General features: G+C 37.8%; 1 protein-coding gene across 1 annotated transcript in view; it reads right to left on the bottom strand.

The window, feature by feature from the left end:
* The window catches only part of LOC108674890, a 127,166-nt gene that overhangs the window by 26,821 nt on the left and 83,504 nt on the right, over positions 1-16,841 (bottom strand). The gene's annotated exons all lie outside the window — the stretch shown is intronic.

Here is a 16,841-nt window from a genome sequence, read left to right as displayed (position 1 = left end):
ATCCTGTGATGTTGAATACCGTCATTCAGGTAGATTTATCCAAACTTTGTTCGACCTTGTTTCGAGATTTCTGCAAATTTTGTCTGCATTCGGTCCGAACTTTGTCCAAAATTCTGTGCGAACTGCGTTCAAATTTTTTGCGAACTTTCTCCAAGTTTCGTCCAAGCCAGCCTTGATCAGGACAGATAATCTCTGCGATTTTAGAATTCTGTACTCGAATCCATCAGGAATCTCATCAAACCGAATCTTGTCATCCAAAATCCAGTGAACTCGTCTTCCCAAATCACGTTGCTAATCATAAAACCAAAATTTATGACTTTCAGCTTAAAAATAAAATATCAATTCTTGATTCAACCTTCACTCATTTATTGATATTTTTGCCACCGGGCTTTAAACAAACACACCTAAACGTGGTAAACAAATTACGAGTATGGAATAATGCCTCACAGACAGTTCCATAAACCAATAACGTAGATTATTTGGCACTTTATTAGAAGTTAAACATCTGTACTTATGTAACCTCAAAAGTAACGCACTCAGCAACTGTAATTTTTTGCAGTTTTAGTTCATAAAATTCGACTATTATTCCGAGAAAAACACAAAAAAGTTCAAAGCGATAAAATCATACACTTCTTCCATCAATCGGAAGTTCACTTACTAGACATCACCATATAAGGTTTAATAAAAATTAAATGAAATAAAATTGCTTCTAGACAAATTTCAATGAGAACCCACTCCAAATTAAGATATGATCAATACACTTGTCTAATCACACAACAACATCTTCAACAGTATCAACCAAAGAGTAAGAAACCTCAGTTTAGCAGAGTCGAGAAACAGAAGCATTTTGATGGTAGTAAAGAAAGTCGTAAAAGAATGAAGCGGTGTTGTGTTGCGACCTAAAGGAAGCAAGCTCGAGGCCACCCGTCTAATGGATCCGACAAGCAATGATGTGGCCCTTGGGGAAAAAATACATGCGAATCAGGGTCGGCCACAGAATGCTCACTGGTTATCCACGAATAATTTTTAAATGGGAAGTTGTATGTTCAGGCGGAGTAAATGGACCATCAGCGGTGAAACGAATGATGCACTAACAGCCTCAGCGACCTTTCTTCTGCCCACCACACTAACACGAGATGGATTTGCTAACGAACGACATGGTCAAGGTGAGCACAACCTTCACAACTGATTTTCCTAATAATATGCAACATCACAAGTAAGCCAAAATAGTCATTAACAAATTGTACAAAAAGAATCAAAATAGTCAAATTCATATTTACTTATTGTATGCAATATAACAACAATTCCACCAACCAAGAACGATAACTAACAATTACATTGAAATTTCATGTAGTGTACTTAGACATAAACAGATAAGCAGGCCCATCTTCAACAACACCTAATTTCCATATAAAGAAGGCTTCAGGGTCGCGGATACGGTATTCTCGATGCTTGTGTGGTGGCGTAAGACTATCAGACTAAACAACGCCTGCCAAGTGAACACAGGACCGACACGCCCTCTATTTCCTCTACAAACACGCGCCTGAGAACCTCGGCCAGCTTAACCACGTGCCAGAGTTGCAAACTCGACGTTCAGCCCTCATGGCAGAACAGAATCTCGAGTGGTTCACAACAGAGAAGAATCTTTCAAGTGGTCGAACATTTTAAACGGTGATGTATTCATATTTTTGAAGACTTCATATTTGTGCCCTCACCTACCGATTTGAACGAATAGTTCTCAAATCCACTAAAACGAAGTATTCGCCGAGTGAAACATGTGTTACAATTTCTTTTTGTGAATTGGTAGCTTGAAGGAGGAAAAATACGAGATTAGTCTGTGCGTGAAAAATACGAGCATCTGACATAAAAAAAAATAACAAAACGCGGCGGCAGATGGTTTAAAATTAGGATAAAAGTGCGTAGCAAAGAGTGGCAAGCCTGACGGACGAAAAAAATCTGCGATCTGCAGCGAGCGAGACAATGAAAACGGACGGCAGATGACGGGTGTCCCTCCAGGGGACATCTGATTAACATTGCTAACGAGTGCAGCGTGGAACCAACTTGACCACCGCGTGGGCAGATGAAGGAACCAACTTGACCATCGCGTGGGCAGATGAAGGAACCATCAACTTGACCACCGCGTGGGCAGATGAAAGAACCAACTTGACCATCGCGTGGGCAGATGAAGGTATTAACTTGACCATCGCGTGGGCAGATGAAAGAATCAACTTGACCAGCGCGTGGGTGGATGAAGAGATGAAGGAACCAACTTGAGGACCGCGTGGGCAGATGAAGGAACCAACTTAACCACCGCGTGGGCTTCCGAAGGTACTAACTTGACCACCGCGTGGGCTTTCGAAGGAAGCCAAATTGACCATCGCGTGGGCATACGAAGGATCAACCTGAACACGGCAATGCTTACGAAGACAGCAACTTTACCAGCGCGCGGACATGGAGGGATTGTATCTAGCACGTCTCAGGAGGCCTAGGATGACGAACAGAACTGAGCGCCCAAGGATAAACTGCATTCAATTCCAAAACTTAACAAAGTGGGAAACATAATGATTATTTTTGGCGTGGATTTGAGGGTGAACTGGACATTGAGGAGAGTCAGAGGTGTCCCACACGTACCCAGTTGCCTGAACCCTGAATATTCCGGGCGAGCATGCGTGATGGATCGTGGAGATGGGCATAGACTAAATATGCCACTAAATTATGAGGTCCAATTCCGGGTTTTCTGCACGTATTTGAAATTAAACAAGAATTGGTCCAGAGGAAGCTGGAATAAATAATACCCGCCCAACCCACATGAGTTCTCTGAAGGTTACTGATAACCGACGCAAGGCTTCAATATGAGGATGAACACTGTCGTGTGAGGCACGTAGCTTATTAAATATTTAACAATAAATTACTGCGCAAAAAAGTGGCGCAAGTTCCATGATTGTATCCCCAATGATGTTTCTATATGAACTGAGGGCAAACTTTAAATGCATGGCAAATGGTCTCGCCTCTTATTCGTAATGTTATTCCTACCTAGCTTATAAATAGAAAGCTGCTGCGGCGGCAGCGTAATAAGACACCTGACATCGGCAGCGGCAGCTATCGCGCTGTACAAGCCACGGCCACCCGATACGAACCGCGATAATGCCTGCTTGCCTCAGGCGATTACTATACGCGTAAGTTTATAGTAATATATCTTACTATATGCGTACTACTACTAAATATTACTACTATATCTTACTGCCGTATATTTATCCTTAATGTTATTTCTGACATAATATCGTTTATTAACTGTAGAAATTATTTGCTAACACAGCTTTAATGATTGCCTCAGGCGATTACTATACGCGTACGCATATAGCAATATATCTTACTGTATGTGTACTACTATATCTTGCTACTTAACGTATCTTTCTGCAGGATATTTTTGATTACTGCTATTCTTGACATAATTTCCTTAAATTATTGTTGCAATTATTTGCTAACACAGCTTTAATGCACACTCATACCCACTTCTAGTGGGTATGCAGGCATCGAAATCGTAGGAAGTGTAATTTGAGTCCTTGAAGCCTATGTTTAAAAGTATCAATCATTTCATCAAAAAATTGATTGAAAGCTGCCGATAAATTTTCCTTCTTCAGTTTTAGCTGCCTAGTTGATATGTTGAAAGATTTTTTTAGTATTATTAAGAAGTTTTCGACACCTGTGTTAAAGGGTTTATGAAAATAGTAGAATTCACAATAATACTTATTTTCTTAATCCATTCTTGAAGTTTTAACGGCTTTACCTAGCCTCAGTTCTTGCTATCATTGCATATTCCAATCAGCAGGTGAAGGAACCAACCCTCACGTTAATTCCTTCATCTTAATTTTTATTGACCAGTAGCAGGTTTATTTCGTTTAAGGTTTAAGTACGAGCATATAATTGTCGCCTAATTTAAGGTCACAACACGTTGTCACAATATCAAGTTTTATCATCTCAATTTCAACAAGGCTTTATATCAAAAGGCTTATAAACGGTCTGAAGATAGAACTGACGATATAGATATAACTGAATAGAAAAAAAAATAAATTATTATTTTTTTGTGTATTTAAGTTTATTTTATATGCGAGCTCCAAAAACTTTTGTTGATGTAACAACGGCTTGTAGATAATCAAGGACGACGTGAGCTTATAAATTACTTTGTACTATCTTAAGAGATTTAATCAATCGATGATGATGATCAACGAGTATGATCAAATGACAATCATGCGCGCCAATTAAGACCACATAGCCAATCGATCCAATAACCAGTAGTGGTTCACCTTTTATAAATATCGGCTGGTTTTATTCCTGATATAAAAATCGTGAAAATATACCGGCATATATTTGTGTCTCACCTTGGCACGATATCTCGACATTATTGTTCAATACCTGACTCGTCTTCTGTAGACGCGGTATCTCAGCTTCACACTCGTCCTTGATACAAGTCTGACACCCGAGTCGGGTTTCGGCTTCCTAAGATTCAGATATCGATTACACGACAGTAAAAAATCATAATGAAGCAAGCCGCGTGTCAAATGCTCGCATGATTGATGCTGTCGCTGTAAAACACTTCTCTTGTCTTGCATTTTTAAGATAGCGTGCAACGGCAAGGCCACGAGTCTCCAAACTCTTCGTTAAGCAAAGACTATCATATATATGGAGGATATTAATTGCAGAATGGGAAACAAAACAATGTACTTAATTATTTACCTGGGAAGAAAACTCATTACAGAACTTGGTCTTTAATACAAAATGAATTTGTTCTAATCGGCGAATGATATAAAAAACCGTGCCAAAAGTTTTTTCTACAATTATTTCGAATTTCAGCGAAGAAAAAAAAACATAACTGTGCATTATATAAAGCATTCAAGGAATCGCTCACTCGTGTAAAAATATACAGTCCTTGGCGTCGACCAGAAATGCAGTTATAACTTACACAATTTAAATTTATTGGGAGTAAAATCGGGCATGCGATCAAGAATAATGAAGAATTTTGGGGGTCCATTCACAAGGAAGACTATATATCTTTTACATTAAAGTTACCTTGGAACTTTACTTGATTGATTCTAGCATGCATCAGTAAAATTTGCAATAGGAACTTAAAGTTGCAACATTACATTTATTGATCCTCTTCCCACTATTTTCTTAGAGAAGTAGTTCATTATACTCCATGGAACATAAACATTTAAATTCAGGCGCATAAATACAAGTTTCACATAAATCAATGGTATTTTCATTTTCCTCTTGACACTAGGATTTGAATGTAAATGCACAATCAAACATAATCACAAGCATTTTCCACACATGAAAAACTCATTGGAATCATCCTTAATTTCGCAATGATACTCCTATATATTCAGAGAAGTTAATCTCACAGTAACCAGAATAACTGACTAACGTACTATTTACAAACTCAAAAAATTAGCGCTCGGGCACTCGTGATCGATTCAGCACGTAATCTATTAATTGCTTTATTAGTTGTGATCAATTTAGCACGTAATTTATAAATTGCTTCGTTTGGACCCATGAACAGAGAGCCAATAATAATATTAGCGGAAGAGACAATTTCGTCGATTGAAAACGGAAATAAAATTTAACTTAGAGAGAAAATTATTCTTATTATGAAGAGAAAATCTACTAATAAACTAAGATGCATGCAGATGAAATTATCAAAACTGTGAAAAATAAAATTACATTTCGATGAAAAAAATAAAATTACATTTCGATGAGAAAATAAATTTCATTTCGATGTAAAAAATTAAATTACATTTCAATGAAAAAAATAAAATAACGTTTCATTGAAAAAAATAAAATTACATTTCGATGAAAATTATCCCAACCTGGTTAGAAACTTGTGAGCGTTAAATTACTAGGATAATAATCAAATGCTCCTCTTGTGTGAAAAAAGCAAAAAATTCTAATTTCCCCATCATAACATTTGCAATAGGCACTTTTCATTACAACCAGCAAAGTTGTACAGAAGCGTACAGGAAAATAACCACAACCTATTTTCTTGCTTGCGTTCTGTGGCGTATACATTTTCCCGTGTTAAGATTAATAATATTTTTAAAAATTGTCTTGTCTTGTAAGTGTCTCAATATTTCACAGCAAGACAAAAAACACATTTACAATCTTGGCTTCTTTTGGAAAAATGGAAATATAAAGGTAATAACAGATTTCTTCCCAATGAAATATATTCGAAAAAAAAACACATTCACAATCTTGGCTTTTATAGGAAAAATGAAGAAGGAAACAACAGTTTTCTTCCGAGTGAAATATATTCGAAAAAAAAATCCAAACAAAAACTGAATTCAGGGTTATAGCAATTTAAGGGGGCAAAAGCGAGCCTATCAGGGAGCCAATTAGCTTACCAAGCTCTACGGCGCTCACAACTTGCAGAAATGTTGGCAGCAGTTAAGCAGCATGCTTTCTTATCACAATATTAGAGAGAAAGCAGCTCTTTGGACTCCCTACGTCAGCGACAGCCGGATTGCTTATAGTGGCCGCTCTCCTGCTAATGGTCTGATACACTACAATGACTACATCAACGATTTCAAAGGTCTACTCCCAGTAGAAATTCGCAATTAATTACAGAGGGACCAGCTAATTCAGTAGGTATTAAAGATTAGGTTATGGTCAATAGGTCGGTCATCAATATAACCTATGACTATAGAAATTGTAATAATGTACGGTCGTACATTATTGGAACTGGAAACTAAACTCATAATTTTATCCACATGATAAAATCATGCCGATGGAACAATTATATATGCAAAAAAGTTCACGAGTATTTGTTTTTACGACACAGCTTAACAATGAATTCTTGGCTGACTCCCTATCCTCATAAATTCTTGAGTTGCTTCACTATCCTATTGGACCATCATGCTGCATCATTATCCACCTTATATATACACTCACACGTTGCCTCATAAACCTCCGAAACTATCGGCCGGACAATCGTAGAGGAGTTCAATTTCTCATCAGACACGTGGGCCACATTATGCGTATTTACGAGATCACGAGAGAATAACTTACATTATACGATAAAAAAATTTTAATTATAAAAAGCAATAGGTTTTTCTCGTAACAGTCATATTGCAAGACAAAGAAGGCAGATTTCGAAGACAGGAACGTGATCCGACAGCGACGAACGAATTCGTAAAGAACCTCATGACGGTAACGTGATCCGACAGCAGCAAACGAATTCGAAACGAATGACGAACGAATTCGTAACGAATGACGGTAATGTGATCTCAACGTCAGCCACGCTTCCAGGCACGCGAGTCCAGCGACGTCAGTTTATATAGGTCCATTGCAAGACCAACACTTTCTGGCAGTCCCCCGACGTCTGGCCGTTTTAGCAGGCACTATCATCCTAGTACTTGTGAGAATCAAAGTATTTGCTTTCAACATTGTACCTGACTTCTTTAATTAAGGAAGCTGCTTCCATCATTTCACTTGCAATGATCATGGCACTCGATTCAATCATTTCATCTCAACAGTCATGATTCTTGTTTTCATCGTAGTACATTTACTTAATAATTACATATCATGGTACTTGCGTTCATCATGGTACTTGCGTTCATCATGGTACTTGCGCTCATCATGGTACTTGCGTTCATCATGGTACTTGCGTTCATCATTGTACTTGCGTTCATCATTGTACCTTCCCTAATGACTCTTCTCACAACCACCATATACCATGCAACCTGCAGGCGCGGTATGGTTACGGACGCACAACCGGTGTCCGCTTGCGTTCATCATTGTACCTTCTCTAATGACTCTTCTCACAACCACCATATACCATGCTACCTGCAGGCGCGGTATGGTTGCGGACGCACAACCGGTGTCCGCAGCGTCGCCTGCAAGGCTGGTCCGTCCGTCGTATATAGGCTGACCTTGGCGAGCTCGACCGGCGGCTGGAATGTTGACTATGAGGCATGAGCCTTTGCGTTCAGGCAGTGAAATTACAAAACAAGTCATGGTCTCATAAATTCTCTCATGAACATACCGGGAAATTATCACACCGGGCTTGGTGCCTTACAATAGGATATAAATATTTTTGCTATAGCAACGGCTTAACCAAACCTAAACTAACTTGTTCATATAATAAGCTTACGAAGGTGAGATATTCAATACTTTGTGCCTTAGGTCTGAGTTTATTGATGCCTGCATACATCAGCGATAAAAGTGCACCAGAAAACGTAACTAAAACCAAATCTGTAATTATTAACCTGAGAATTTCCTTATATTTATTAGGCTACGCAGTTAATGTATAGAACATCGAGTCCAACAGAGACTATAGGCAAGACAGTTAAGAGATCTCTGAAGCAACCACAAGTTAATCAGAATCTATATAGTATGGAAATTATTTCTACCAGGTTCAAAAGCCGTGAACATATTTGGGCGAAATTTCCCCGTACTTGGCAGATCAGAATGCAGAACCATGTTCAAGAAAGAAAGCATAGCACTCCACTATGGCAATGACTTCACAATCTACCAAGCCGTTATACCTTACAAAGGGGAATTCCCTACCCAATCAATTGTTTGAGCACTAAAACACGCGAAGGAGATGTTATAGTTTCTTAATCATTTTGCACACGAGCATACTGTTCGTTGAATTTGTCCATACCACAGCGGAGCATGAATACAAACGCCATTTCATTAATCCGTCTTCATACAGAGACAACAGAAGTTAATGGTGAAATAATGAAATTGAAGATAAAACACAAAATTTCTACTCATCCATTATTTGCCATTAGGTTTTTCGAAACATTAATTTTAATCTATAGGATAAGTTTGCGCCTTTCACAAATGACTCTGATTTACTTAATAATTTGATCAATTTTATTTAAATATTACTTCTCTTGTGAACACTACATCGTTGTGGAAAAATAAAACATTTCTAAAGTGCGTATGCAATCAGACTCAGAACAATCGCCCACAGTAAAAAGCATGCATAACGTATTTAAAAGAAAACTTCTTTCAAATTGGGTTTTGATTGGTCAGTGCCAAGTCGTTTTCACCGTCAGTAAGATTCATCGATAATGAGATTTTTTCGTACTAAACTCTCATCATACAGCGCTGGAGCTGCATATATACGATTTGCTCATGAAGTATTTACCACATTCCTATTCCAGCGACGGTCAATAAGGCAATGCCCTAGTCCACGAACCGAACAGGCCATTATGAATTACTGGATAATACGCGGCGAGCAATCATACGGCAGACCAAAACCCTATTCAAAATCATAGCCATCTCATCGTTCATTAATACGGCCACCCATTAGCCTGCCCTAATTCCCCTGGGAGCTACGAGATATTCGTTCGTCCGATTCTATCGGGAATATTAAGGAGAGATTGCAGCCTCGATAGCGTCACGAGAAAACGCACTCAGGACAAATCAGCAGGCCAGCTTGCATCTCTGACATTACGAAGTGATTTTGCTGCCTTCCGAAAATAATATTTCGCAATTCTTGGACCTAATAGTTGGTACGCAAGACTTACTAGGCAGCATTGCAGGGGAAAATGCCCTAATGATGAAAATGGTTTCTGCATGGAAGTTTTTGCGCGCGTAATGGAGTAGAACATCGAAGCGACGTCCGTGAAAGCGTCTTAGCGAGGGATTACAAAGGGGATGAAACTGAAAAACGTGCATTAGCTCCAACACAAAAGTGTTGGCCCTTTAATTACAGTAGAACCGTGGCTGGACGTAGCATTTCATAGAATTCCCGACACGCTATTTCCTATAGTAATCAATTCAAATTATCCATATATAAAAAAAATTAAAGATTAAGTAGACTCAGTAGTAAGGGACCGCTTAAACCGTTAAGTTTTCACCAAGAGCATCGCGAAAAAGGGCAACGAACACCCCCATTAAAAATATTAGCTGTTTCACATTCGGACAACCTTGGACTGTGGCAGGCCTTCGATAAACCGGCCGATATTATACATGATTGAAAAGGAACTTTGATAACACGAGCCCCAACGCTCCCGCTGGCGCCAACATAACTCAAGATAACGCTCGTTATATCCCAATTTGCAGCATGTTCTTCTGATAAAATATTTATACCCTCGAAACTCGCAGCTCTAAGCCAATCGTGTAACATGCATGCGTAAAGAGGTTTCACTTTCAAACGGTCACATTCAAGACCAGTCACTTTAGGCTGCGCAGAGCCTATGAAAATAGGGAATAAATTACTTTATCAAGAAGGTGCAAGATAGGCCACATGAAACAACCTCTGTGTTCACCTTGGCGTTCATTTCAGAATAAAATATGCTAAATAATATTGACCTAAATATTTCACTATAAGCTCAAACTGTAAAACGTTCTCACTGATTCTAAAAACCTTTAAGAGAATTTTCGATAATACCACATTCTACGAGGGTATAAAAAGCTCCGGGTCGTGAAATTAATAGCATATTTTCGCAGCTATCTAAAATTACAAGGAACTATGAAGCATGGTTGTGAAATCAAACGTCCGGAAATTTTTCACATATATCAACTTTCCTACCTATGGGGGTATTTTTATCAATTATTATATGCATTAAGATTTATACCCGAGGTTTATACGGCACAAATCCAGCAATTCCTATCCCGCTTTCATGAAAATCATCGTAACACGACAAATCCGTCCACTCGCTCAAAATCATCATCATGTAACGACTTACTGATACCGTGAAGACATTTTCATCGTATCCACCTTAAATTTCTTGAATGAGAGGATAATTTTAAATGCTCTCAAACAATATATTACGAAAAAGTCACTAATGCTGTACCAAGTGAGTCTCGTTGCATGAACAACAAGAGGCTTTCAAATGTAGATCACGGGCTTAAAAATTTCAGTGAACGTTGAATTTCAAAGTGCGGTCATGAAAGCAAGTCGGATGATCCAAGCCTGAGGTAAAGAGGATAACATCATTACGCAAAATTGCGCTGCAAGCCGACCAAGGTATTCTGCAAACCCGCCGGCCATAACCTCAGCAATGAGCCCCGATAAAACCATATCTCTAAGCTAGGATTCATTGTGTGGAACAGATGAAGCGGCGCAGTGCATCACAACCCAAATATTATCTATCAATAAAGAGGGCTTTATTGGTCAGCCGCACCCATGCTGAATTCAACTCTAAAAGATAGTAAGCGGAAGAAATATTGAAGCGATTAATTCAAGTAAGAGGATCGTGGTACGAGCTGGTTAAGAACCACTTTGCGGTTAGCTTTTTACAAGCCAACATCAAAAGAAGCAGAAATTCTTGTAGAAAAATTAGAAATACCGTTAAATTTGTAGCCAGAATCATAAGAAATAACGAGTCCAAATCATTAGACTTGAACATAAGAACACTTTATTACATAATTAACACGGAATCTTTGTTTCTCAGGCACCATTCATAATACGGATAGAAGCTGGAGTAATTATGCCTTCAGAACCAAGTACTATTTATTTATTAGATGCCAATAATAGACAAATGAATGAAAATAGCATATATATGACACAGCTAGGGAAAGAAGAAGAAACTTGTGCTTACAAATCAATTTCAGTAAGAAATTTAAATAGATGCTAAAAATTTAGTATTTATTTCACAACGGTAATTCTTCAAAAAGTAGTATAGTTCCCAAATGTTTAAAGATTTAATATCTTTAACATTAACGAAAATTTAATAGCAAAGAAAATCCAAAAACCAATCAATTTGTCCTTCTATACGACGTTTCCGAGTCCAGCTCCATTATCAGTTCTTAAATTCTACAGTATATGTAGAATGAATCAATGCGCACAACCGAAAATCACGGTATGGTACAGTAATTAAAACCGAAATTAACACTTAAAATAGATGACAACAGGAAACAATAGCAAGCTGAAAACCTATCTATTCAGCATCTGAAATAGATTGCAACTTAAAGCTGAATTTCAATTGGGATTCTGTTTTAAAAATAAATATAAATAAATATATACATATTTAAATAATAATCAAGCATTTTTATGTTATTTCACAACCAATGATAAGAACGTTCAATCGGACAAATCTTACGTAGGCATTCATTACGTATTATTAGTATTATTGATACGTATTATTAGTATTGTGTTTTATGAGAAAACAAATAATACATTTCTATGCAGACCAGAAAACGATAGAAAAATGTAGTTTTTTATCCTTCCGCGTGAAAAAATACCATTCTATGCAGAGTAGAAAGACGCAACGAGAACCAATCAGCAGGAACGATTTTACAGAATTCAAAACGATCCGGAACTATCAAGTTGATGCGGCTGGGTCACAGGGAGCCTCGCTGATGCTGGGCAAAATTACGTTGCTAGGCTGCAATGTATGCATCGGCAGTGACATCTGCCGAACCATTTATATTACAACCTGCGAAACCTTTAAATAAACCATGCATGTTTAGAACTTAGCGCCTTTTCGGGCCATTATCATTTAATTTTTATCGTACTCCTAAGTGCCTTATTTTGGGTCTCATCATAAGGCTCTTGCTTTGTTTCCTCGGAGAATAACAAGAACAACCTACCGATATTTCCCACAGGAGTGCGCACGAATAAGCGACATCGTCCAAGCGTCAAGTCTCGGCGGGCCTTTCGTCAAGCCTGCGAGCAGACTCGATCACAGAGCGCTCGATATATACAGGAGTGAGCCATCAATGTAACAAGAGGCACGGAGATCTCACATTCATGAGTGTCATCAAGAAGTTAGCATTTGTCCTAACGATCTCCATCAGCACGAGGGCGATCGAAGGAAAGAGGGACGCGCGTTTCCTCAGTTCCTTTGGGATTGGAGACGCAATGCGACATGATACACTGAGATAAACTACTGTTTAATGAAGAATAGATGGGAAAAATAATCAACGTATACTGACTAGGGCACGTGAGTCGCCGCTACATCGACAGGGGGATCCAAAAATATAAAGTGAAAAGGAAATACAGTGGCGAATTGATGATGGAGAAACAAACGCAATAATCGACTTCTTGGTAAAATATCGTTTTATGATGGGTAAATATACACAAGAAAAGGAATTAAGAAACTACGCATTTACAAAAAAAAATAGAACACAGGGCAAACAAATAAAGACTGGGATACTCAATTCTTTTTACCGCATCGCACGTGTCAATCAATATGCGATAGTTTGAGTCTGGCTATCTTATAATCAAGAATAGTTAAGCAAGTACCGGTGCTCGGGGGCGCAAGATAACAAACATGGGTCTCAAAAAAAAAAGGATTAAACGAGTCTCTTTCAAAAAATGTAACGTCATTTCCAGAGAATAAAAATTCAGATGCAAGATTCTTTATCGAATTCATCGTATTCTACTATTGACTCAAGCATTTTAATCGTCAACTTCCAAATAGAGACACCACGTAACCAACTTTTACTGATCGGAGGCCATACTTTCAAAACTCGCTACGTGAACTTAAGTACTTAAGCTCTAATTTCTTGTCTATGATTGGTGGATTTTGCTTGAAAGGCTGTCAATAATTGGCAGATGAACTTATGATCTCTTAACTTATTTTTGAAAGCATAGGCCCAGGTCTGAAAAATACTCATTGTTCATAAAGGTAACCTAGTAACCTGCTCTCTTCATTCCAGGATACGGCGTGCGGAGTCAAATAAGTTAATCGCATAAATTAATAGCGAATATACAAGCTTGCAAAACTATTTGAGGTATTCTGGGCATGGCCATCACGGCCAATTCGCAACTAATGAGAATTCTTTAGACGAAAATTACAGCACTTCGCTGAAAAGTTGATAATAGCTGCAGGCACTCTAGAGGCCGAAATTAATTAACTGCCGAGACTTGAATGCAAATTACATCTTAAGTAAGCATGAATTTCTAAAAGAAAGATGCCCACTGACAACCACGACTAGCCGAAGTTAATAAATTATTATACTACTTTACTGCACTAATTTAAAACAAGAAATTAAATTGGAAATGCTACGCAATTTGTAAAGAAATTAAGAGCTAAAAAATTAATCCAACTAATTAATTAAGAGCCAAAAAACACGGTTGATGCAAAAAAAACGCATGAAATGCTAATTTAATCCTCATCTCATAATTAGGAGACGAAAGAGAGTACCGTATACTTGATGAAACTGTCGATGTGAACAGTTGTGTCGAATTAGAGATTCGCTGCGCTTTCTATTGTCATCATGGAGCGGGCGGATGGGACATTACAATTTAAAAAACTAATCGTCATTCCGTTCGAGATATTTTCAGCATAACCAATCCCGGGCTCGAACTGGAAAAAAATATTCGACATTTCTGCCAGAAACGGTAACATGCGTGCTATGGTTCATGCCAAAACGTTCTAATACTAAACGAGTTTAGTTTCAGAGTACAAATAACGCGTAAACCAAATATTTATGTCTTCCTCAAATAGTGCGCACTTAATGGTCAGCACTTTAGCACACAGCAGAGATCAACTTGAATAATATGCGTTTAAAAATTTCTTTTTAAAGACAACACTTCTAAAGAACCCAGTGTCTCCGATGTTACACATGTACAATGAGTTTCTAATTTTATTATCAAATATTAAAGAAATAATTTTTAAATTTTATTTTTAAAAGTAAAAAAAATTGCAAAAATGTTTATTCTGTCAATTTAATCATGCATTGTCTCCAACCTTAAGCAAGTGTGCAAAATTTCAGCTCGATTGGAAAGGTAGAAGTGTACGTGTTAAACATCGATTAAAAGATTTGTAGCAGACAGACAACAAGAAGTGAAGTTAAAGAGAAGTGTTGTAATAATTGAGCTAATTCCATCATGTGTACGAAGGTTAACGAACTCCGCAGATAGAAAAGATTTCTCTCTGAATTAAAATTCAGTTTTTTTTTCATCAAATGGTAGAATTTTCTTTGTTAGGAAACGGACAAAAGAATTCTTTGAAAGGAAATCCGTGTTATGCTGAGTAGATTTGAATACTGTGTTCATTTTGGGACGGCCGACCAACGGTCATTCTGGTAAAATAGAAGAAAAAGCACGGCTAAAGTATAGAACTCTTATGAGGAATGCCTCCCAAGCAGAACAAGTGAATGTTTTATTCGGTGAAAATAACACTCGAAGACTCGAGGAACAAATGACGGGATAGACATCGCGTTGACTTGTGCAATAATTTTCAGCTCCCCGCAATTAAGTCGGTCCTTTCCTCAACAATCCCACTCATGAGTCCTCGCGCATTTGTTCTTTTACTAAATCAGGCAGCTCGTTCATTCGTCCCGCAAACCACGCCGACTTTTTCATAGGATTTAAAAGGATCTATATCACTGTTAGAAAAAACGGTGAGAAAACGGACCCACCGGCATCCTAGTGGCCGGTCGCCCCGTGAAAATAAACTGTTTCGCCGTTTTTATAAGATGTTTTACGGATTTTTGGAGTTAAATTGGAATAAAAACGGTGAAGCGGTGTTTCTTTTCACGTGCCGACCGGCCACTGAAATGCCGGTAATACCGTTAACGGTCATTTTTCTAACAGTATACGATGATCACTGCGCGCGCTCAAGTGTGCACCAATTCGCAAATGAATAAAACACTGCGCTTGAACGCAATACTTCCTCGCATACATTCCAACATAATTAATACCATAGAAATAATTATTTTTGCGATTTAATTTAGGATATTGATTGAAGGATTCTCAGAAACAATCTTTGAATTATAATTCAGATTTCAACACAATTCTAGTCAACACAATTAAATTTTCACATACACATATAACTTGAAAAACGCCAAAAATCATGTGATAAGTTGCGAAAAATAATCAAATAACAGAAGAAAATATGACTCTACTTCCAAGCCGATTAATTGCACAAAGTGAGAAGTACGCCCTGTCAATAGCGTTAAAAACGTAGTGGATTGTTTTCAATTTATTTTTTTCAATGATTTCACAATTTTATGCCCAGCAAAATTTCGTGCAATGATTGCTCACACTTTACAATGCATTAATTAGTATAAAAACCATTACTAGCACGCAATTACGAACGAAACGACACAACGCGTGATCGTTACGGATGGTACAGACAGGCATCAACTAAGGTTCAACGAAATTACTTATTTTATTAACTCGGGAACCAAAATGACATTCTGGCCATCCTTACAGCAAAGAATTGTGAAGTAGACTAAAAAATTTACAGACTCATTGCTTTACCATTTATAAAATTATTGGCCAAGCGTCCATGTCAAGTCACAGGCGTTGCTGTGATCATATCACAGCCTGGAAATACGAAGGTTACATCGCTTCAAATTACGTTTGAAATCATCAGTGAACCATAAATGCCGGAAATTCAGGTTTAAATTAAAACAAAATACATTGAAATTCGAGGCAACAATTCAGCAATGAAAGCTGAAATTGAGCAACAGTAAAAAGTTCATCGTCCAGCTCAACAATCATATTCGTCATCCAAGTAGTGACGGAACAATAGAATAATGAACACGGGGGGTTATTGCTTGCAGTCTAATAGCTTACAGCGAGAGCGCTTAATTCAAACTGATGACATGGAATTATTGACTATTAATATGTGTAGGCGTAATATTCGTACACGGCGCCAAGATCGATGAATTCAGTGACTTAATTTATTGAAAATAATTGACCGTGTTGTCATTAGACAGAAAATTACCGTTCCTCCGCTAGCTGCTTTACATGAGCGGGTAATGATTGCTGAGAATTACCATTCATATAGTGCGAAAATCTTCACTAGTGTTGTGATAGTTATCCGATAATTAATGTGTATCAAGCATCCCTTCACAAGCGATTGCTTAAACAATTTAACATATGTCGTGCAACAATTTACTGGACAGCATAAATCTATTGAACTGACATTGATTAA

The sequence above is a fragment of the Hyalella azteca genome, unplaced genomic scaffold (genome assembly GCF_000764305.2).
Source record: "Hyalella azteca isolate HAZT.00-mixed unplaced genomic scaffold, Hazt_2.0.2 contig10907, whole genome shotgun sequence".
Taxonomy (NCBI): Eukaryota; Metazoa; Arthropoda; class Malacostraca; order Amphipoda; family Hyalellidae; genus Hyalella; species Hyalella azteca.
The sequence above is the reverse complement of the archived record's forward strand: the minus strand, read 5'-3'. Positions and strand labels throughout refer to the sequence as shown.